Here is a 24,032-nt window from a genome sequence, read left to right on the forward strand (position 1 = left end):
CGGTGGGGGCGGGGAGCCGGGGGCCGGACCGCGGCGGCGCCGAGCTGGGCTCGCCCCTGACTTAACTTTCTGGGTGCGGGCATGTGTGCAGGAGGCGCGCTGGGGCCGGGGCTGGGGGCGGGAGGCGGTCCGGGAGGTTCCGGGTTGGCTCGCCAGCGCCCCCTTTTCTCTCCCCCTTCTCCCCGCCCCTGAAGGGACAGGCCCTCAGGGCCCCAGGCGGGAAGCGGGAGGGGCCCTCCCGGCCGACTCGCGACGGTCACGCCCCGGGCCCGGGACACTTCTCCTTCGGGCCGCTGGAGGCTGCTGAGGGAGGGGGCCGGGGTCGTCGTTGCGTGGTGGAGCTCCCGGTCCCCCGCCCCTCGCCCCTCCGGGGAGTCCCGGAGGCGCCTCTTCCGAGATCGGGGGTGGGTCGGTCCCTGGTTAGATGGTTCCTCCCTCTTCCCCCTCCCTCTAGTGGTTTCCGGGGCCTGCGGGACCGAGGGGCGGGAATCGGGGACCCGAGCCCTTTGCACTGGCCCAGAGCTGGACCGGGCCTAACGCCTTCTGGGCCTGTCACTGGTAGGGGAAACTTTCCCAAACCGGGGACCAAGCCTGAACACCTCCTCCGCCACCTCGTCCTCTAATCCCACTCCCACTCCACCTCCTCCAACGCCTTCCCCTCCCACCGACCCGAATCTCGCTGCGTGTGACTGATGGGGCAGTGAGCCAATCGAAGGCGGGGAGCTGACCTGCCGGGTGTCGGTAAGCCAATCGTGGGGACGGGAGGAAGGAGGGGGGCGGGGTTGCTTCCCGACCAGTTAGAGCCGAGTTGCACGCGGGGCGGGGGAGTCATGGAGACGCCGAGCTAGCGACTCTTGTCCATCCCTAGTCACCCGTTCCTTGGTCTTGGTGTAGTGTCACTTATAGGGTCTCTGACCCGGGAGGCACGTAGTTTATGCGAGATAGTTATTTTTCTTGGCACCACACGAGACGTCGTTTTGACACGATGAGGTCTAAAGCCACTTAGGATGTGGCAGTAACTCTCCGAGGCCCGTTTCTAAAATGGCATATGTTGTAGTGGTCTCTTCTGGACCTCAGCGACCGGTTTATGTGCAGAGGATCATAGGAGTTATTAGTTTGTTTCTTCCTCACTTTGACTCAGCTACTCCAGCGTGGGGACAGTGAAATTTGAAAGGGTTCTCTGAAAATGAAGGCGTCGGGATAGTCTTACGTCAGTTGATTATTGGGAGTGTAAAGCATCATTGTTGTAATGGCTTCACTGGTTCCTTGTTTAATTAGACCGCCAGTTTCCAAAGTGCACTTGAAAGTTAGGCTTTGGGGGTGGCATTAAAAAAAAAAAAAGTTGTCGTTTATGGTATGCGTTTTGTTTTTTTCTTTTTCTTGAGTAAACAAAATGAAGTTAGGAACCAAAGCATCACTGTTTGAAACGTAAAGCGTTGGTATTTAAAAAGCAAAGCTAGTCAAAGAATATTTGTCTACAGAAAAAAAAAAGTCTAAGTGAAACGTAGTTTGCTAGATTACTTCCCGCACAAAAGATTCTTAAAAATTAATTAGTTTTCTTCTTAAACACTGTTGAATTGTACAGTGTGTGGGTACTTTTCTGGTTTATGCAAGGTTAGGAGACCTCTTTGGCTGTTTTATGCTGGCTGTTGGGGTCAGTTCAGTGACTTCCTCAACTCTTGACTTTTAAGAATAAGGAGGATAGGTCTTTGATTCTCTAGAAAGAGCACAGGTTGCTCGGCAGGAATAAGCTGCCTTTTAAAAAGGCAGCAGCTGGGACATTGCTTTTTTATGTGTGTGTATGTGTGCTCCTGTCCTTTGTTGGTGAGGTTTAGGGCACACTGACAGCAACAAGAATCCTTTTCCCAACTGGAATTTGTAAAAATCTTTGGGAGTTCAAATAATGAATCCTACTAAACTGAGAATGAATCCATTCATTTTGTGTTAAGTATCCCATGAATTTAACTAATCTTGGGAGGCTTATTATTATTATTATTATAATTATTATTATTATTATTATTTTTGGAGGTACCTTATGTGCATGATATTTATCTCCTCTATAGTGGCTTCTCAAGCTTTTATAAATATTTGGTTACCATAAGAAAGAATTGACAAAGAACTGTAGTTTTAGGGAACAGTATTCACCATGTTCTATAGATGTGTTCTGTTGTAATATACCATTCTCAAATTTATCATGTGAATTCTTAATTCTGTATAATTTTGAATGTTTGTGTAGACAAAAATTAATTGCATTTTGCTGTAGCCTTTGAGGTGTTATTTTAGTGACAAAATCTAAAAACTGTGAGGATAAAACAAACATTTAGCTGCTAGAAGTAGGGAATGTCATAAATAACATTCAAAATTTGACAACATTGAAAACCCCCATTACTAATTTAGTTACTGATGGCCACTCTGATGTGTGCCCTTCTCTCTCTTTTGTATGCGTAAAAGCAACACATTAATTTACTTCATTCTCTACAATGATCCTTGAAAATGTTCTCAGATTCTTGGTGGCAGAGAGTATCAAGTCCCTTAAAGCCTGGCTCGGAGGGGGGGGGACCTCTCAAGCATATGGAGACATCTAGAAAAAGATGTGCATCGTCAGCTGTGATTCCATTGTGTGCTCTCAGACTAGATCTGAGCCTTCTTCCTCCTGGGGATTTCAGTCTTAACAGAGGAGTTCTTTGACTTTTATATGTCAGGGTACTGAAACGGAGGGTAGAAAAAAGCTCACCAGTTCTGAATTTAATATTTTTTAGATAGTTTGGCTCTGATTTTTAACCTTGCATTGGTTAAATACAATTTGCATGACTTTCATTCACTGGTAGAGGAGTATTTCACTGGAAATGTAAAATGTAAGGATCGGAGGGAGACTTGGGCTGGGTTTGAGTGCATAAAAGGGTAATGCTCCTTGGTTGGCTATATCTATAGCTCTATCTTATTAAAGGTTTCCACGCCTCACAATCGAGGACCTGTGAGCATTGCTTTCATTACACACCCTATATTTAAGGATTCAGAACCTTAACTGTTTCAAATCACATCAGGGTGAAACGTGATCCATAAGTTGACAGATTGAATTTCTTAGGAAAAAAAAAATGATTGCATTATATTGGGTTTAAAAGTGATTCTTTTAAGCAATCTTAGGAGGTCAGCAAAAAAAAAAAAAAGCCAACAGTTTTTCTAGAAGGTCAGTTTTCTGAAATGTGCAATGTGTTCTTGATATTTTGGCCACTCTTATGTCGTGGTTGAAATTATATTTAAAGACATAATTAATGCTTAGCCATTTTTATGGCAGAACTGCTATTTAAGAAATTATTGGCTTTTCAATATTCTGTGTTTATAGTTTTGTTTGGTAATTTATGTTATTACATGCTCTATCAATTTTAAATTAAGATAATAGGAGGGAGAAAGAAAAGTCACTGCCTTAAGGTATTGGTCTTTTATTGCAATAAATCTTAAAAATCAGCGGGAAATTAGGATCTTTTCCCCTAACGAAATAATCAAACTATATTTACATACCAATAATGAAAGCCATTCAAAGGAAAACAGAACAAAACCCTTAGTTTTTTATACTCTCCTATCTGAAGCTCATATACCACTCTGCCATGTTTTTTAAACAAAAAAATATTCTTAGCGTTTATTTCCTTTTTTGTTTTAAAGGGTTGTAGAAGGGTTTATGAGTTGCAAACTAGAAAGAATGTTATGTCATGTTACTCTTTGAAGTCTATTAAAAGTAATGTCTGCAAAAGCTGTAAAATACAATTTTAGGTCATAGACCCTCAATTTAGACAGCATAAAGAAACTCATACTTTATGGAGTCTAGGTACTAATTTGTAATAGAGGTGGGAATGTGGCTTCTGTGAATATTTTAGAAGCTGGTGTAGTTTTTCTAGCTGTTGTAAAACTGAGGCAAAACTGATTCTGAAAAGACTGGAAATCTTAAAGGTAAACTTGTGTGTTGAAGGTAACTGAAGTGAAAGGACTACATGATTGTTGGGTAGATCACAATAGGGCTTTTGGGGCAGAGAGTTTATGTCTGTCCTATGAAATGTTCATCAGTAACCACATTTCTGGCTTCCAATGGCTATAATGACATGTGGAAAAAGTGATTCTAGGACAATTTTCAGTTGGTTCCCTAGTTGGAAATTTCTAGAGGAGCATTAAATGAACAGAGAATCTATGGGGATGCTTTACCGAGCTGCTTTTGAGGGTTTTGGACTTTAAGAAAGAGAGGAGAACTGCTTGTAGGTAAAAGTTATTGGCAACTAGTTAAAGGTTCTGAAAGAAAAAATAATTTTTAATTTGAGTATCAGTTGATAGATACATGGAGAAGTGGAGTTGGCAGGTTAAATCTGGTAGAACTTATGCCTTATAGGGAGCTAATCATGACCTGTTAAGAGTTCCTGATGGGTAACTTAAATCTCACATTAGGCTTTTTAGATCTTGTCTTCACATTCTTGTCTCATTTAACCATTGTTTCATTTATTTGTTCACTTATTTATTTGATGAGTTTTTGAGTATCCCCCCGTTGGTAGTTTACTTTGATAGTATAAACCGTTCATTACAAATCCTGTGATTTAAGAGGGAACAGAGTGGGTGATTTTTAAAAAAATGTTTATTTATTTTTGAGAGAGACAGCACAAGTGAAGGGGGGTGGAGCAGAGAGAGAAGAGAGAAAGAGAGAGAGAGAGATCTCACGACTGTGAGATCATGACCTGAGCCCGAGATCAAGAGTTGGACGCTCAATTGACTAAGCCACCCAGTGCCCCTTAATGGATGTTTTTTTTTGGTGGAGGAGGAGGTGGAAAGGGACATGTTCACCTTAATTTTCAATTAGCTTTGATACTAAAGATCTGTTTGTGTGTGTGTGCGTGTAATTTTAATTATGTATTGTCAGAAAATGTTACTTTGGGTTTGGGCTGAAAATAGGATTATATGTTTATAATAAAAAAGTTGTTAAATGTCCCCTTGACTGATTAGCTTACAATCAAATAAGTTTCCTTTAACGAAGGTATGAATATTTATGATTAGTGTTGTTTTCTCTGGAATTGTGTCAGTGTAGTCAGCATGGCAATCTTCAGCTGGTGGAAGGCATGAGGGCAACAAGGCAGGGACCTCCCTGTTTTTTGGAGACGCTGCCTTGTGGCTGCATTAAGGCTGACACATCCTGGGCCTTCATACCCTAAGTTTCTAAAGGATGGAAAACTCCCTGTGCAGCCTTTCCCAGGTGTTCTGCTATGATTATTTGTTTTTCTAGATTTAACTCGTTCTTGCTCTTGACTAAAATGTCTGTATTGGCAGAGTAATGACAATACAACATAACCGATAATAGCATTGAGTGCCAACAACCTGTTAGGGGCTTTCTGAGGTGTGTGGGTTTTTTTTTGTTGTTGTTTTGTTTTGTTTTGTTTTGCTTTTTTGCCAAAGCCCTATAAAGTAGAGGTTACCTTGTTTTCTAGAAGATGAAGCTTAAGGGAGGTTAAGTCATTGTGCATATGAGCGAAACGTTGGGGGGAAAATTATCCTTGACCAGCGAGTGAGGGGAAGCAGATCATGAGTATCAGAGGGAATGGCGAGCCTAAGAGTGTCTTCCTTGTAAGAATCTGATAAAGAACAAGCTTGCAGGCTGTCAGTCTAGTTGTTTAGCCCATGAGAGGGATGAAGAGATGTGAGTGGTTCCGGTCCTGCAAACTATGCCAGCAGGTGTCTCGCAAAGTCTTGCATCAAGGCAGGCCTATCCCTGGACAGGCGTTACTTAAGATCTACAAACAGTCTCCGGCTTTTTTTCCTTTTTTAATGTTTATTTCTTTTTTGAGGGGAGAGAGAGAGAGAAACAGACAAGGTGTGAGTGGAGGAGGGGCAGAGTGAGGGAGACACAGAATCCGAAGCAGGTTCAGGTTCTGAGCTGTCAGCCCAGAGCTCGACATAGGGCTCGAACTCACGAACCGTGAGATCATGACCCTAGCTGTAGTGGGACGCTTAACCAACTGAGCCACCCAGGGTCCCCAAAAGTCTCAGCTTTTTCGTCAGCAGCCCAGTGTTTAACAACTATTAAATTGCAGGGTTCTTGTCTTTTAATGTTCAAAAAGTAAGAACTGGAATGAAGTAAAAATAGGTAACATTTATTGAGTGTTTCCTAAAAACGTGGTGCAGGGTTAAAGCACCCTTACTGTATATTTTTGTGTGTTTTTCCCTAACACAGTGAGGTGGGTGTTCTTGTTATCATTCCTATAATATAGTTCATGCAGTGGAGGCACAGAACCGTCAAGTAACTTGCCAAGGGTCACACAGCCAGACTACCGGAGAAGAATTTGAACCCAGGCCAACATTGCCCCTCAGCCCTGCCCCCTTAGCGTGTGTTCTCTTAGCTAGTGGGCCACACTTCTTTCAGCATAATGTGGTTGTGTCTTATCAAGTGCTTCCTTGAGAGAACACGGATCAGTGATTCTCTACTAGGGAAGAGGAAAGGGGTAGGAGCAGATTTTGAGAAAGCACCTTCTCACAATAAAAAGCTAAGAAAATAAGCTCTAGAAAACTTGATTGTGGGGACTAGGGAGAAAACAGATTGACAGCACTATAGGGGATATAGGTTGAGAAAGGACAAAGCACTGATACAGATATTTGGCTTATATCTTTACAATATGTTTAATTCTAGTATGTTTCACTATCAGGTGGTGATTGTGTGACGCATGTTTTACAGATTTTGTGCAATCTATGTGGCGTGGATGACTTGGTGTTGAGATACTGTAGTCTCAGAAGAGGGCTGCTAATATATTCAGTCATCTGACTTGTGCTCTGCTATTTGTGGAATTCTGTCTGCTCAATTGTTTGCAGGGAGTGCGGAGAGCTTTCAGGGGACTCTTTCACCTATGCACGCGGGGGGATTAGCGTGCACTGCCTTTAGTGATGTAGCTTCTGGGGACTGAAGACTTGTTGTCATAGATGGAAATATAATGCATGATGTTTTCTGTTACTCATTTAGTGTGTCTATATGAAATGTGATCCCACATATTCCAAGGCTTCACTTGCAGAGTGTGAGTTCTGAAAGTTCCTGTTGTTGCTGACTGACCTCTGCCCATTGAAGTACCCATCTAAATGAAGATTCTTTTCTAGCAGATTATTTCTGCTTATCAGATCAGCTCATTAACCAAACATAAAACGTCTTCCCTTGCCTTTGGTAGTACAGTAGCATACGTAAGAATATTTGATATTAATTTATCTTAAAATTTCTGTTTCTATTAATATGCTTAACGATGAAAAGCTTTCAGTTATTGTCCAAGTGTAAATTTAAAAATGGAGTTGCATATCTTAGAGAAACTTACAGTTTCACTTGAGTCATTTCTAGGCCATTTCTAGAGTCAAACTAAAGGGAAAATTTAGATAGCTATGTGGATAACAAATTTTTAAAAATATATTTTTAGGGACATAGAGCAGGTGACTCTGGATCCTGGGGTCATGAGCTTGAGCCCCACGGTGGGTGCAGAGATTACTTAAAAAAATAAAAATACAATTTTAATGTGCTTGTATATATTTTAAAAATAGCATTACTCATAAATGTGTTTATCAGGTAATCACCTCTGGTTATTATTGAAACATAGGTGCTGAATTCTTTCACATATACTTTTAGATTCCTGAATAAGGAATATGGAAATTCCTTGCTAAAAGTCTGAATGTCAAGGGTGTGAATTTCTGCATATTTAACATTAATGCCATTTCTCGAAATTACAGAAGTTGGTCTCAGTAGTTATGGAGATAGGCAGTAGGGGCTGGCGGGGGTGGGGGGGGTGGGGGCTTGAGAAGATTCTGCTGTCCTGTATCCGCCTCCTTGTGCCTGCAGCCTGATGTGGGTCATTGTGTTGGGTATGCTGTGCTCTGAGACTAAGCTCCTGCATGGCTCAGTACTTCGAAGTGAGGATGGGATGGGAAATAATGGGACAACTTTGGACTGCTTCAATTTGGGTATAGATCTTTGTAGACTTTTTTCCTCTGCTTTCGTTTATTTTTCTCCTTGGGCTTTCTCTCTCTCTTTTTCCCTTCAAGTTAAAGACGGATGATGGCTGGTAGTGAAGGGAACACGATCAAGCTTATGGAGGAAGTCTGTTACTATCATTAAGTATTTCATGTATGATCATGATCTATGGTTTCCCCCTTTACCAAACAGATTGCCTCTGCTAACAGCACTTAGTGAAGAAGCTAGCTATTTGTTAAGTAAGCCATTAGGTTGAAAACAGATCACTTAACAGGCACAGTGCAGTAATTGGCTGATTTGTTGTTGGAAGTTGGTCGGTTGCTGGACAGCATTGTGGTCTAGTAGACTTGGGGGGCTGAGTCTCTGTTGTCTAATAGGATTGAGTATTACACTCCCTAGCTTTTATGTGTTTTATTTCTTCCTTGTTTAAGGATATTGTTACAAGCTCTATAGTGTTAGATGTCTTGAAAGTGTTCATTAGATTCAAGTGGTCCAAATGGCATAAATTGGAAATATTAAGATGATTTAAGATTGATGAAAATTGTAACCAAATTCCTAAAGCCTTAGGAATGTCTGCCTCTTTGGAGTTTCTGGTAGTATATTGTATTTTCAATTTCTGGAATTCCATTTTGGGGCTTATGTGTATTTTTCTTACTGCTGTTTTAAGTAATAATGTCTTGATTCCTTAAGGCTTTTCTGTAAGAGTGTGATATAAAAATATTTATCCCATTTAAAAAATGTCATTTTTATTGTATTGTAGCACCACTAGAATCTTTTCGAAGTAAACACATAATAAGTGTAAATAATGGAACCTAGTGAAAGAAGTGGATGTCATGTAAAGCTCTTTGATTTATGCTGTACTACCTTTTAAGCAGGAGGTGTGTACAGTTAATTAAGAATTTTAATAAATGGGGAGCCTGGGTGGCGCAGTTGGTTGAGTGTCCGACTTCGGCTCAAGCCATGATCTCGTGGTTTGTGAGTTCGAGCCCCGCGTCGGGCTCTGTGCTGACAGCTCGGAGCCTGGAGCCTGTTTCACATTCTGTGTCTCCCCCTGTCTCTCCTCCTCCCATGCTCATGCTCTGTCTCTCTCTGTCTCTTAATAATAAATAATAAAAATAAAAAGAATTTTAACAAATGAAAGGCTTTAGCCGGTTAGATAGAACACAAAAAATGACATGATATTCATTGGGAAGTGAACATATTGACAGTGACAGTTGATGGTAACAAAAGTCAACAAAATGCCTGGACATTGAAGGACATTAGAAAACAAAATTGGAGCATTATCCTTCTGGTTAGAAGATGCTCACATAACAGCATTCTCGTAATCATTGGTGATCTCATTTTAAAAGTAAATATTTTCACTTTGAGAAAAGGCATTCAGGAGAAGATGGTCAGGAGGTAAAGGGAACCCCAGATATTTGACTCTAGGAGAGCAAAGCTTTAGGCGGGAAGGAATTGGGTCTGGATACCTCTGGCCTGGCCTTGTGTGCTGGTGGTAGGGTCATTGAGCTGGACCTCCTGCAGAGGGTAGGACTCCCCCTAGGAGAGGTGCCCTCCCCCCCGCCGCCCTTACTATCACTGGGGGCAGCTGCTGACCCTGTGGTGGGGAGGAAAGGGAGAGCCTGTGCCAGATGAAACGTGGGTTAAGTCCCAGGGCATGAAGGTCCCAGATGCTCACCTGCACAACTTTCGTTTGTGTCTGGGTCTCCCACCAGGAGCTGGCCGGCTCGCATGTATAACATCTTCTGATCTGTATCCGTAATTCAGGCAGTGCCGACGGCCTGTGCCCTTGAGGCACCACTGAGCCCCACAGCCCTTCCACCCCCGTGCTCTGTGAGGTGAGAAGTGAGGGGATTCCTCCACCTAAAAGCACTTAAGACCAGGTGAGACAAGGGAAGACCTTCAGGGGCTTGTGAGTTTCAGAGGCTGAGTTCCTTGCCTTTACCTGGCTTGGCCTTCAGAGGAGTGAGGGAAGCTAACACCTCGCCAAGGGATAGAGTTTTCTTTGCTGTGGGAGCCCTTTTCCATTCCCTTCTTGAGAAATTTCCCATTGAGGTTCAGGTGTTTCCTGCAGGTTCATCGGAGATTTTCTGGACCTGCCTCAGTTGTTCATAGTGGTTTATTGTCTTCGAGAAAGAGATCGAGTGTATAATGGAGATGGGGGGAAAGCTTTCAGAAAGAAGTTGAGGTGGCGTGGAGAGGAGTTGCTGTGTTGGATCTAGGCTAAAAAGGTTAGGACCATGTAGATGCAAGGTATCAATGCAGTAGAACAGCCTTGACTGAAATGTGTAAAATAATGAAGGTGTATATGGAATAAATCGAGAGTAGCAGGTACAGGCCCTTGCAGCTTGAAAGACTTTAAGGATGCACTACTCCTTTTTCCACTTGATCATACTGAGCAGTTAACTTATAGTACTTGAGACTTTAAGTGGAATAGGCTAGTTATACAGGCCTTATTTTTTTTTTTTTTTGGAAGGTTTAGATAGATAAATGGTGGCTTAGTTCCTAATATCAGTAAAACAAATGAGAATTTTTGATATACATTCTTTGGAGCTTAGTATCAAGGAGAAAAACCATGAATTAAAATGCTCTGAGTAATCAAGCATTAAAATTTGTCTACTGTGTTCAGTAAATATGCTTAAAATGATTGTATGCATTGGCTTATCTGAATGCAACAGGTACAACAGGAAATAGTACATGTTTTCTCACTGGTTTGCTAAAAACTGGGTAGTAAGTATGGAGTACATATGTGTATATTTTTTGTTCATTTATTCTTTCTCCCCCTCCTCCAAAATAGTATTATAGAACAGCTTAAAACCTTTCATTTTTAGGGGCGCCTGGGTGGCGCGGTCGGTTAAGCGTCCGACTTCAGCCAGGTCACGATCTCACGGTCCGGGAGTTCGAGCCCCGCGTCAGGCTCTGGGCTGATGGCTCAGAGCCTGGAGCCTGTTTCCGATTCTGTGTCTCCCTCTCTCTCTCTGCCCCTCCCCCCGTTCATGCTCTGTCTCTCTCTGTCCCAAAAATAAATAAAAAAAACGTTGGAAAAAAAAAACCTTTCATTTTTAAACTGTATTTGGACTGACTGAACAAATTCTCCTTTTGCACTGTAAGTCATTGATAGACTGACTGATCTTCCCCAAATACCCCTTTTATAATAATACAATTCCCTACACATCACAGAATGATATTCCTAAACACTTACTAGATAGGTCTATCACAGACCCATTTTTCCCCTGTTTGTGCTTTTTACATGAGCCTTTGTACCCGTTAGTCTGTTCTTCCTGGCCTCCCATGAGCCTGTGTTGACCATGCAAACTCACGCTCTTTGATTTTGCCCCCAGAAAACTAATGAGTTATTCTGCAGTTCAGGAAGCAATCCTTTGGTATTAAACTCAATTTATTGGGAGTTTATATTGTTCTCAGTTAATAGCAGAGCATATGATCAAAACAAAGAGACATGGAATCCAGCAGTATTCAAATGTTATTAGTAAAGATGCTTATTACATTGCTTACAGATTTTATTACAAAAAAAAAAAAAAGGTCCACTTACCTTCAAAACAGAAACAATAAAGACTTAAATTTTGGGCTTTGTTGCTTCTGTAAAACTGAACATTTTTCACACTGAGACTTATTATCTTTTCCCCTGCAGAATATTTTGACACTGTGGTGAGAAGAGGGATTAATAATCTCAGTTTATAGTGGAAAGAGGAGAAAAAAGGTAAAGAAAGCCTTGGGGAAATTCAGTAGTACTGGAAAGGTAATAAAACAAAACCAAACACAAAGAAAGTATACCAGGGTTGGCACTTAAATACTTCCATTGAAGAAGTGATAAAAAAGAGAATGAAAGCGTCATTTGAAGGGCTGATGTCTCAATAGATAAATAATGAAATTCTACAACTATCCAAAGAGCAAATCCCTCATAGTCCACACATAATATATACTTGTGACAACACCTATAAAAACATTCTCAACCTCCTTCCCAAATCTCTACTTAAACAATTATTCTCTATATTGTGGGATCATTTTATTTGCAGAGTAATTGAGAAAGCTATCTATCTGTCAGCTATTTACATTCTGTCACAAGCCAATTATATATTAAAGTAGTAGAAACAGTATACACCTCAGGTGGAAAAACAGGGTGGTGCTTGTGATGTACAGGGTCATATCTATATCCTTTCCTTAGCTCCTGTGATCTTCAGTAATGTGGTAGAACAAGTGGCTAAATAACGGCTATTTCCATGCTGTGTATGCTGCTGCTTTCTCCCTCCTTCTTTGTGTGTGTGTGTGTGTGTGTGTGTGTGTGTGTGTGTGTGTGTTAGATAAACTATTTGAAAGTAAATTACAGATGCCCCTTTATCCATAAAGTGCACTGCCTTAAAATAAAGGCATTATTTTATATCACTGTATACAGTATGAATGGGACTATTCAACCCAAGAAAACTAATGTCCAAATAACAATTCTCTAATCAGTTTTCCCAGTTGGCCCCAAACTGTTATAGTTTTGGGTTTCAAACCAAGAACTAATCAAGTTTGCTCACTGTATTTGACTCTGTAGTCTCTCTTACTATGAAAGATTTCCCCTAGTTTTTACTTGTTTTTTTTTTTTTTAATTTTTTAAGGTTTATTTATTTTTGAGAGAGAGAGAGAGAGAGAGAGAGACAGAGAGAGAGAGACAGAGAGAGAGAGAGACAGAGTGTGAGCTGGGGACGGGCAGAGAGAGGGAGAGACAGAATCCGAAGCAGGCTCTAGGCTCTGAGCTGTCAGCACAGAGCCCGACACGGGGCTGGAACCCATGAGCTGTGAGATCATGACCTGAGCCGAAGTCAGACGCTCGACCAACTGAGCCACCCAGGCGCCCCTGTTTTTAGGTTTTTAGACTACTTTTTAAATGTTTTTTTTTTTTTTTAAGTTAAATTTCATTGTGGCGATATCTATAAAATTTGCCATCTTATAATTTTTTAAATAATTGAGTAGTGTTAAGTGCATTTACATTGTTGTGTAACCAGTCTTTTCAGTGTTTACTTCAGTTTTTCCAGGGACCTCTGGCTGGCTCAGTCCAAAGAGCATATGATTCTTGATCTTGGGGTCATGAGTACGACTTCCCAGGAGACTCCTAGAGTTCTCTGATGGTAAACCTTCTCAGAGGCAGCATTCCTCTGAGAGCCCCACGTTGGGTGTAGAGATTACTTAAAAAAAAAAAAAAAGACTTCAGTTTCTCCAGAAGTGTTAAGAAAATTAAATTGTTGGGGCGCCTGTCTGGCTTATTTGGTGGGCATGCGACTCTTGCTCTCAAGGTTGTAAGTTCTAGCCCCATGTTGGGTGTAGAGATTATGTAATAAAATTTTTAAAAAAGATAATTAAATTGTTAAATATGTTAATGAATTTGATCAGGTCTGAAGGATAGCATAACCTTTGAGAGCTTATTGCTTGAGATAGTGGCATCTTAAGACTTTTTCTTGGCATGCCCCTTCTGAATGCTCCTCAGGTCTGGGCCCAGACATACGTCGTTCAAGTGCACCGTAGGAAGATACACCTAATGCTGAGGGATGCAAACATGGAGGGAATGCTGCCTCTGAGAAGGTTTACCATCAGAGAACTCCAGGAGTCTCCTGGGAAGTTGTAGATTTCTCTTTTAGGCGCAGGATGGGGGTTGAGGCGTTAATTTTATAGCACTTGGCTAAATAGAAAGCTTTTATTCAAACACTTGTTTGGAGTAACATTATAGAGACAAAAATTTGCTGGGATTTTATGGAGTTTAGCAGCTTGGGTTTCTTGAATGCTTGACTGCACAACTTTGAATTTGAAGCTTTCTGTTTCTTTTTCCTTTTTTTTTTTTTTTTTTGCAGTGTCTTCATTTATTCTCCCTTCAGACCTTTTGTGCCTCTCCTCCACCCCCATGATTTCCAGCTTTCATTTCTATTTAACCTCCTGTTCTCTTCATTATAGAGAGCCCTCTTGTCTTCCCTTGTGAATGACAGTGGATATCTGGGATTCATTCTCACTTTGAGAAACAGAATATAAAAGTAAAACTCATTCACAGGTGTGCAGATTATACCAGAGAGGTACCTCGTTTTGTCACCTACCTAATCCAGTGGAGAAGTAGTTATTATTTTAAGTAGGCTTCATTCCCAGGGCAGAACCCTATGCGGGACTTGACCTCACGATCCTGAGATCAAGACCTGAGCTAAGATCAAGAGTGGGATGCTCAACTGACTGAGCCACCCAGGCGCCCCAGTAATTATACTTAATGTAGATCTGGAAGCCTCAGTGGAAAAGTTGTGGGTGGGAAAAACACTACCACTCAAAGAAGACAAGAAATGACCAAGAATTTAAGAAAACTCCAGTATAGCTCTCAACTTGAAACTTTTAGGCTTCTGGAAAATAAAAAACAAGGTTATCTTCTCCTATTCTACCTAATATTCTCAGGGAATGGAGTATTGTTAGGCTAATGACCATGAATCCTGTACTTCCTGCCTCCCTGCGACAACAGGACAAAACAAAATATGCTGCTCAGGAATAATGAGAATGTTATTGAATTAATATTTGTACTGAGAAATCATATACCTGGGAGATACATAAGAGGCATGAAGAATGGAAAGAAAAGTGGGGCTGCACTTAGTCCTCTTTTTATTTAACACATCTGGACAATTTTAAAGTGACTAGAATTTAAAATAAGTGACTCAGAAATACCATTTTCTGATACTTCTTGATTGATTGCAAAACTTTCCTGAGCTGTCTTTCAGATATACTAAGTGATAGCCCTCTTGTTCATCTCTTTTTGTGTGCATTGTGCTGCTTTTAAAAAAGTTTTAAATGTTAGAAAGGGTTGGACAAAAAGTGTAGCTGCATTTCTGAGTGGCTGCGGGCTACATTCCAAGCAGATAAGGTAACAGGTAGCAGCATGGCTCAGCTGAGAGGGAAGTACTTCATGAAATAGAACCAAAACAGGGACATTATGGACAGGTGGGGGAGGGGCACAAAAATAATATAAAGAAAGTGATATTATTATAAAACAGGTGCTATACAAAACCCTCAGAAAAGGAGTGGTTGTGTATCTAATTTTTCTGGTTTTGTTTTTTATTCCTTTGTGCACCTCATGTTTTTAAATGAGCCATTTAGAGGAAAATACTTTTAAAGATTTTAGTTTTTAAAGTAATTTCCACACCCAGTGTGAGGCTTGAACTCACAACCGCAAGATGAAGGGTCGCATACTCTACTGACTGAGCCAGCCAGATGCCTCAAGGAGAAAACACTTTTAAAATGTGACGTATTTTCCCATCAGATTCTGCACTGACAGTGCAGAGCCTGCTTGGGATTCTCTCTCTCCCTGGGATTCTCTCTCTCCCTCTCTCTGCCTCCCCCCCACCCCCATAAATAAACTTTAATAAAATGTGAAGTATTTTCCTGTTTTCTAAACTGATTTGAAATGTGCTAAAATTCACTAAGGTCCACGTCTTTTTCTCAGTTACTGACCTGTTTGTCTCTCTATCATGTAACTGTAAACTGCAGAATTCTAGGTAACTCCTGGACTTGCCTTTCTGTCTCTTCACTGGGTGTTACTTTTTGTGTATGGTGTGTGTGTGTGTGTGTGTGTGTGTGTGTGTGTTTAAATGACAGTGTCTTTTGTCCTTTCTGGTTTTCTGCATTTTATCTGCTGTGGGTTTAGAAACCAGATGACCAGATTTGCTTGTTCATTCAGCAAAAATTTAGTGAGCACTTCCTATATATAACCAGACAATGGGAACACAAACATTAAAAAAAGAAAAGGCCCCTATCCTTGAAGGTCTCACAGAGAAGGAAGGAGTCACGTGGGCAAGTAATGACAACATATGCATTAGAATAGGAAATTGTATTAGAGGGCTAGTCATATATTTTATGGGGGCAGATGTTCATTTTGTGAGGTGAGGGAAGGCTTTATAGCTGCTGGAGTGTTGGATTGAGCCTCAAGGGCTGATTTAGATTTCATCAGAGAAAAGGTATTCTAAAGAGAGACACGTGCAAAGGATGAACATAGAAAATATCATAGTATGTTCTATTTTTCTCTTATTATATATGTACTTTTTAAAATATGCACTTTAAATAAGATCTGCATGAGAATCTGAGAAGCTCCTATCTGTAAAACTGGTAATCTTTAGAGCACGGAATTTGGGATCTTTATTTTGAATGTTTAGAAAGAAGCCTTTTTGTCTCCTTTTCATTTCTTGCTTGTGCTGGATTAGGGAGTTCTCTTTACTGTTGGTGCATAATATATATCCCTCACTTGGTGGCATTATGCTCACAAATGTGGGACACAATTGGAAAAGCCATGATAGACATAGCTTATCTGCTCCATGACATCTGGCATTCAGCTAAGAAAGTCTCAAGGCCAGGGCTTGGCAATGGAATCAACTGAAGGCTTGCTCACTTTCATGCCTGCTGTTTGATGTAGGCTGTTGGCCATGCCCTCATCTGAGTTACATGCTCAGATACTTACATATGCCCTCTCTACCTAGCTGCTTGGGCTTCCTCACAGCATGGCGGCTGGGGTTCAAAATGTAATCTATCCAAGGTTGCCGTCACCCTTTATGACTTAACCTCATTAAGACACATGAGAGGAAGGATGATTTATTGTTTTTGAGGTCTCCAAAGTGATTCCATATGAGATGTAATGAGCAGCTGTTCTTTAGTTCTGTAAAAGGCAAAGTTTTTAAACTATGTCTAATGAGATTTTTAGATGTTTAGAAGAACTTTCTGATAAAAAATTAATAGGCTTTTTTTTTTTTTTTTAACTAGAGGAAATGAGATGATTTTAAAGAAATTTTCTGGTAACAGATTCTCTGTTTATCTCCAAAGAAAATTATAGGGCATTAGTTAATCTTTCTAAAATTTTTCTTTAAATTCTAGAATTACCTTTATTTTAAATACAGAAAAATGTGGCCTATTGTTTTTCTTTCCTATTCATGTATTTATTTGGTAGAACTTTTGATTAAATTATAATAACATATATTTTTGAACTGTTTGTTTTACCGGGAACATTTCTAGGGAATTAGCCCTGAAAGCCACTCACAATATGAGTAATCATTAATATAGTCCCCCCTTCAAGCACCAGGAGGGTCCTGGTTCAGCAGATCGCTTTATAGATTAAGGCAGCATTCTGTTCAAAAGATGCTTTTTTCATGTGCTGGGAACATGGATGATAGAGTTTTTATTCTAAGTCTCTAGTCCAAATTTTAAAATGCATAAATTGTCTACCTAGCTTCTCAAAATGGAAATTCCAGTGTCTCACTGGGATTTAGAAAAAGTATGGAGGGGGTCTCTGCTTTTAAAAAGAGACTCTTCAAGGGACTCTGCCAGATTCTTTGGAGAGCCAGCCTTGAGAGTCCCCTGGTTTAGGTCATGAGCCAAGGTAGCGGTGTGTGATTCTTTTCCCATTGGGATATCCCAGCAACCAGAAACAAATAGAGGGTTAGGGATACTCAGTGTGAAGATTGCCCCGCAAGACTGTTTGTTGTCTGCATGTACTATTTGAGCTCATGATTCCATAGTAAGAAATTTCTCAGTAGAGAAGATCAGAAAATCGTACAGTGAAGTAATTGACATCTAACATACCATCAAGCACAGACCTGTCCTTGGGAAGGGCATTTCACTTTTAGGGATAAAATGAAAGTAAAATCTTTCAAGATCTTGTCATTAGTTTTTCTTCCTAGTTACTCCTATGATGTCACTGCAGGGCACAAAGTTTATAAAATTCTTCTTAGAGAATTTGCTAAAACCTTGTGGAGTGTTCTGTTGAAAGATGTTAACATTACATATTACATATGTTATATATACCAACAAACTTGGGAGTTTTTTACATGCAAGAGTTCTTTGGTTTTGGAATTTATTTATTTATATATTTTTTAAAAATTCTAGCCAGTATGGAGTAGCACTTAAGAGCCACATTGTCTAGGGGCGCCTGGGTGGCGCAGTCGGTTAAGCGTCCGACTTCAGCCAGGTCACGATCTTGCGGTCCGTGAGTTCGAGCTCTGCGTCAGGCTCTGGGCTGATGGCTCAGAGCCTGGAGCCTGTTTCCGATTCTGTGTCTCCCTCTCTCTCTGCCCCTCCCCTGTTCATGCTCTGTCTCTCTCTGTCCCAAAAATAAATAAACGTTGAAAAAAAAATTTTTTTTTAAGAGCCACATTGTCTAGATTGTGGTCTGGCTCCATCACTTGAACAGATGTGACCTTAATTGTTCACTGTTGTTATTATCATGACTTTATATCTCCCTCAGGGGTCAGAGTCTGAGACCCAATTGGTGTTCAATAGATCTTAACTAGTTTTTTTGTGATTGCAATTCAGAGTAGATTATTTTAAATGCAAATTGAGGGGGATTTAAGGAACTACTTAGGAAGCCAATCCTGAAGACTAGAACCACATCTGTGTGGTCAAGTTTTTTTTTAAACCACCTTTCTTTATTAATTAATGCATGTTCCAGAAATGCAAGGGTTGCACAACACTATATTATACAGTCTATAAGGATACATTATAAACTGTTTTGTAACTATAAACTGTTTAAAGTAAATGTGCTACCACTCTGATTATAAAATGATTATTATTATAATCGCATTAGCATTTTAGTATCTAGTAGGCCTAATTCAGTGGTTCTCGACTAGTGGGAGTAGGGAGGGGGGACAAGGATTATTTGATGTATCATTTGGTCCTTTTTTATATCCATGTGGTTTCTTGGTAGTTGAAGCCAAAGCTGATGGTGCTGTTTTATGCAAAAGGTTGAGAAGAGGGTGCTTTAAATTAATAGAATTAAAGTTTCTTATGTTTTGGAAAAATTTGGGAGGTTATTTTTAAAATTACTCAGAGGTGGTAGAACATTTTATTTATCCTATTAAACATAGCACGGGCATGTGGGTGGCTCAGTTGGTGAAGCGTCTGGCTCCTGATTTCGGCTAAGGTCATGATCTCATGGTTCAGGGGATCAAGCCCCACGCCTGGCTTTGTGCTGACAGCACAGAGCCAGCTAGGGATTACCTTTCTCCTCTCTCTCTCTGCCCTCCCCTGCTCACGTACACTCCTTCCCTCTCTCTCTCAAAATAAAGAAATAAACTTAAAACAATTGTTAAAAACAGGTCCAAAAAATCAAGTACATAAAATACACCTTTAATTAACCTGGGAGATTGAATGCTTATTTGACATATCTAAGTGTTGGTCTTAGAGGTGGACGGTGGTATTCTCTATAAGAGATAATACTTAGATTTCTCAGGGAAATCTAAGGAGACCTCAGTGTTGGAGTCATTTGACGGGTTTGATTTAATATAAAACCTCTTCTTTTGAGAACACTGCTGCATACAACTTGACCGTCAGTTTTGACTAGTTGAGACGGTGGCTTAAAGCACAATAATTTTCTCAGAAAAAGTGAGACTCTTGCTAAGAATGGTTGGACATAATTCACCGAAAGCAGGTGTTTGTTTTTTCTTGGATCCTGAATGTACCCTATAAACAGATGCTACAAAACCACTTGAACAGCCAAGGAAAGCAAGTCTCATTAGCCATTCTCCACCTCAGCCGTCTTCATTGTACAGTTTAGTTAAGTCTGATCATCAGTAATAGTTTTGTTTTCCCTAGAGATAAGTTGACCCTCTGAATTGTTCTAGATCTAGCCTGTTCCCTAGATAAGTTCACATTTCACAAATCATAATGAGGGATGCCTGTATTCAGTTGTGTTTGCCCACGCTTACTACACAAAGTACACACTGATTTACCAAGAGATGATGGACAACTTTAGATAGCTAAATTGCCTAATGGGGAATTTCCAGATCCACAGGGAGAGATGAGAGACTTACAGTTACCGATAAAGTACATTTAGAAGGTTGGTTTATGAAGTTCAAAGGAATGAATGCCTTTTCTTATTAGTAGAGTATGAGCAGAACATTTCTGAACAGCATAAAGAAAATTTCTTGGATTGATTATAGTCCACATCTATATATAGAATGGAATCATTTAAAAATATTTGGCTTAAATTGGGAGTCCAATTTAAATATGCTTTATAAATCTTAGTAATACTGTTATACTTTAGACTGGTAACCATTACTTCGCTTCTAGTCAAGCTACTGACCATGTGTCATGACAGGTTAAGGGACTGAAATAGAAGGAGATGGTAACTCCAGGTCTAGCTCCTCCCTGGTGAGACTTTTTCCTTTTATGTCTGACTGTCGCACGTTCACATGGGGAATAGCATAACCTCTTTCACTGCCTAGCCCCTCTTTTCATTTTCAGTCAGTCTGGTGGCTTGGCAGGACTTTCCCGGAAGCCCATACCTTTCTGGAAGTGCGCACCTGTGTGCACCGGCATCTGAAGGAACGCTGTTAGGCTCCGGGTGCTTTACCTAGCATTTACCTTTCAGAGAGATGCCACGGAATTGGATATGAAAATTCACTGTCTTCCTACCGTTTTCCTTAATTTTTTTCTTATTTGTTTTTAATCTTGAAATAGGAACGTTTATTAGTAAGTCAAATGAGCTATTGAGTCAGAGCTGTGGAAACTGTGGGGTACCATCTGTGTAGTTTGTGATGTGCCATATCAACTCATTTGAGCTTTTAGCAGGAAAAGTGATCTAAAATTACAAAGCATTATTATTAACACAGTTGGTTCTATAGTGGATCAGGGTGTGAAAAAAAAGAATCTCTGGGGGACAGACTGCTTTTCTGTATCAGTTGTATTAACCCTTCTGGAGCATGTGATATTATTTAGTAATTTACCAATTGGTCTTTATCAGTTTGCTATCTTGGTATGTTGCAGAAGAAGTGTATCCATGTTTTGGCTTAGATCAGACTCATTTTTACAGGTAAACTGTCCTTTTCATTCAGAGTAGATCTGTGCTAACTTTCCTGCCTCATTCTTCTGGGATTCCTGAGCAGCAGTATCTGAGAGCTGCATTTTGTATTCTAGATATTGTTGACGGGCCTGGAGCAACAGATACTTGAGCTTTCCCCACAGGGCATATTAATGTTTCTTGATCTATGACTCTATCACACTGGAGTCGACACCTCTTTGTTCTTTTCTTCCTCGTTTAAACAGAACAAAATATGTCTTTAAAAATTTTTTTTTCCAGTTTTATTGAGATATAATTGACATATAACATTGTTTGAGTTCAGGGTGTACAATATAATGATTTGATGTATATCTGTATTGCAAAATGATTATCACCGTAAGTTCAGTTAGCATCCCTCATCACATAGTTACACATTTTTTTCTTTGATGAGGTTTTACTTTTGTCTTACCAACTTTCAAATATTCAATAAAGTATTGTTAACATAGTTGCTATGGGGGCGCCTGGGTGGCGCAGTCGGTTAAGCGTCCGACTTCAGCCAGGTCACGATCTCGCGGTCCGTGAGTTCGAGCCCCGCGTCGGGCTCTGGGCTGATGGCTCAGAGCCTGGAGTCTGTTTCCAATTCCGTGTCTCCCTCTCTCTCTGCCCCTCCCCCGTTCATGCTCTGTCTCTCTGTCCCAAAAATAAAATTAAAAACGTTGAAAAAAAAAATTAAAAACAAAACAAAACAAAACAAAACATAGTTGCTATGCTATACATTACCTCCCCAGAACTCATTTGCCTCAAAATTGGAAGTTTGTACCTTTTGACCACCTTTACCCATTTGCCCCACTCCCTTCCCCTGCCTCTGGCAACCATCTATCAGTTTTCTGTTTCTGTGATTTTGGGGTTTTTTTTTTAGGTTCTACATATAAGTAAGATCCTACTCTGTATTGCTTATTTTAGCGTAATGTCCTCAAGATCCATCCATATTGTTGCAAATGGCAGATTTCCTTTTTGTGACTGAATAATATTTCATTGTATATATACATCGTATTTTCTTTATCCATTCATTGGTTGGGAGGCCCGTAGGTGGTTTCCATGCTTTGGCTATTGAAATAATGCTGCAGTGAACATGGGGGTGCAGCTATCTCTTTAAGACAGGGATTTCATTTCCTTTGGATATGGACCCAGAGGTGGATTGCTGGAACATGTGGTAGTTCTGTTTTTAATTTTTTGAGGAATCTTCCTACTGTTCTCCATAGTAGTTATGCCAGTTTATATTCTCACCAACAGTGCATGAGAAGTCCCTTTTCTCCACATCCTCCTCAACTCTTGTTATTTGTTGTGTTTTGGATGACCCCTATTCTAACAGGTGTGAGGTGATAGCTCATGGTGGTTTTCATTTGCATTTCCCTGGTGTTTAGTGATGTTGAACACTTTTTCCTGTATCTGTTGGCTATTTGTCTTCTTTGAGAAAAATGTCTATTTAATTCTCCTGTCCATTGATTGACTGATTGTTTATTTTTGAGAGACAGAGAGAGAGAGACACACACATAACGCAAGTTGGGGAGGGGCAGAGAGAGAGGGAGACACAGAATCTGAAGCAGGCTCCAGGCTCTGAGCTGTCAGCACAGTGCCCGATGCGGGGCTTGAACCCATGAATGGTGAGATCGTGACCTGAGCCAAAGTTAGATGCTTAACCGACTGAGCCAACCAGACACTCCTCTCCTGTCCGTTTTTAAATCTCATTTTTTTTTTTTTCTTTTTGCTCTTGGTTGTATGAGTTCTTTATGTATTTTGGATATTAATCCCTTATCAGATATATGATTTGTAAATATTTTTCCCATTTTGTAGCTTGCTTTTTCATTTTGTAGATGGTTTCCTTTGCTGTGCAAAATATGTGTTTTAAATGTAAGCTTCACAGTCTGCTTTTATGATTCCTTAGTCTAGCCAATTTATTATAATCCAGTTAAAATTTGTCATTTTTGGATTGTGAAAGTGCTCTTTCTCTGTTAGTTGGGCATCCTTCTGGTTTCCATGGCACTCTCCTAAGAGACCTTTTGGGAGGAAAGGTGAGCTTCAGCCGACTGATGACCTTCCTTCCTGACCTTCACCAGACCACACATTTGGCTACTGATAGCTTATCTCATGTTCTGCTTTTTTTCTGTGTATATTTAGGTTTTGTATGTGTAATGAAATTATGAACTCCTGCAGCAGCAGCAGCTTGGGATAATGTTAAGTGAAAGGAACTTGGATTGGGATGTTTTGGAATCAGTTCTAGTTCTGGCTCCTTTACCCAGGAGTTGAAGGCATAGGCAGATTCTTAGTCTGTAAAAATATTCTCTTGTAACTCCCCTAACCTCAGGATTTTGTGAAAGTAAATGAGAAAATATAAAGGCTTTATAATATGTCACTACAAATACTGTTTGTTGTAGTTATGGGCATGTTTAAATATTGCCATGAGATCTTAAACTATCTGATGACGGGCCCAGCTGTTGACTCTAAATGAGAGCTTCATAGGTGACTGGGAAATGTCAGGTAGGATGTGTTATCTTAAAAATCATCTAGCTTTGATCCCACTACCATGTACTTCATTATCTCAGTTTCAGTTTTATATTTCTGGCATCATCTCTATAACCTTGAATAACATAGGAAATATTATTTTACATTTGGTAATTGTGTGGTGTTACAGTAACAACCCTATTTCATCTACTAGACTGGTAGAGAAAATATGAAAATACTTTTCCATGATTAGTGTTACTATCTGTATAACATTAACACTGTACCTTTGTAGGGTTGTCTACAGAGTCCTAATATATTTTCAGTGAGATAGATTAGCATTGCTACTTTCAGTTTAACAAAGGAGCAGTCTGGAACGTTGGAGACTCGATGCTGTATTTATAAATGAGTTAAGATTAGGATTCGGGGTCCCACCATTGATTAAATAAAATGCATTGAAATACTCTGTTACTCTGCTGTTTTTTGTGCTTTCTGTGCTCCTTCCTGAAATTCCTAAAATTAATCTTTTTGGTATTGTTGGCTAAAAGTCTTTTACAGTTTAAAAAATTATTATAGAAAAGTTTAAACTTATGTAAAAAAAGTAGATGGAAATAGTACAGTGAGCTTTCATGAACCAACTTCTGTATACTTTACCCACCTGCTCAACCCTCCAACTATCTTGAAGGAAATCCCAGATAAATCATTTCATCTTTTTAGCCAGGTTTTTAAATTTTTTTTTCCTTTCCTTTCCTTTCCTTTCCTTTCCTTTCCTTTCCTTTCCTT

The 24,032-nt window shown here is 40.0% G+C and overlaps 1 protein-coding gene across 6 annotated transcripts in view; it reads left to right on the forward strand.

Annotated features, from left to right (window-relative positions):
- The window catches only part of NCOA2 (nuclear receptor coactivator 2), a 293,243-nt gene that overhangs the window by 1,442 nt on the left and 267,769 nt on the right, over nucleotides 1-24,032 (forward strand). The window lies entirely within an intron of this gene.

The sequence above is a fragment of the Herpailurus yagouaroundi genome, unplaced genomic scaffold, assembly GCF_014898765.1.
Source record: "Herpailurus yagouaroundi ecotype Mexico unplaced genomic scaffold, PumYag 165, whole genome shotgun sequence".
Classification (NCBI taxonomy): Eukaryota; Metazoa; Chordata; class Mammalia; order Carnivora; family Felidae; genus Herpailurus; species Herpailurus yagouaroundi.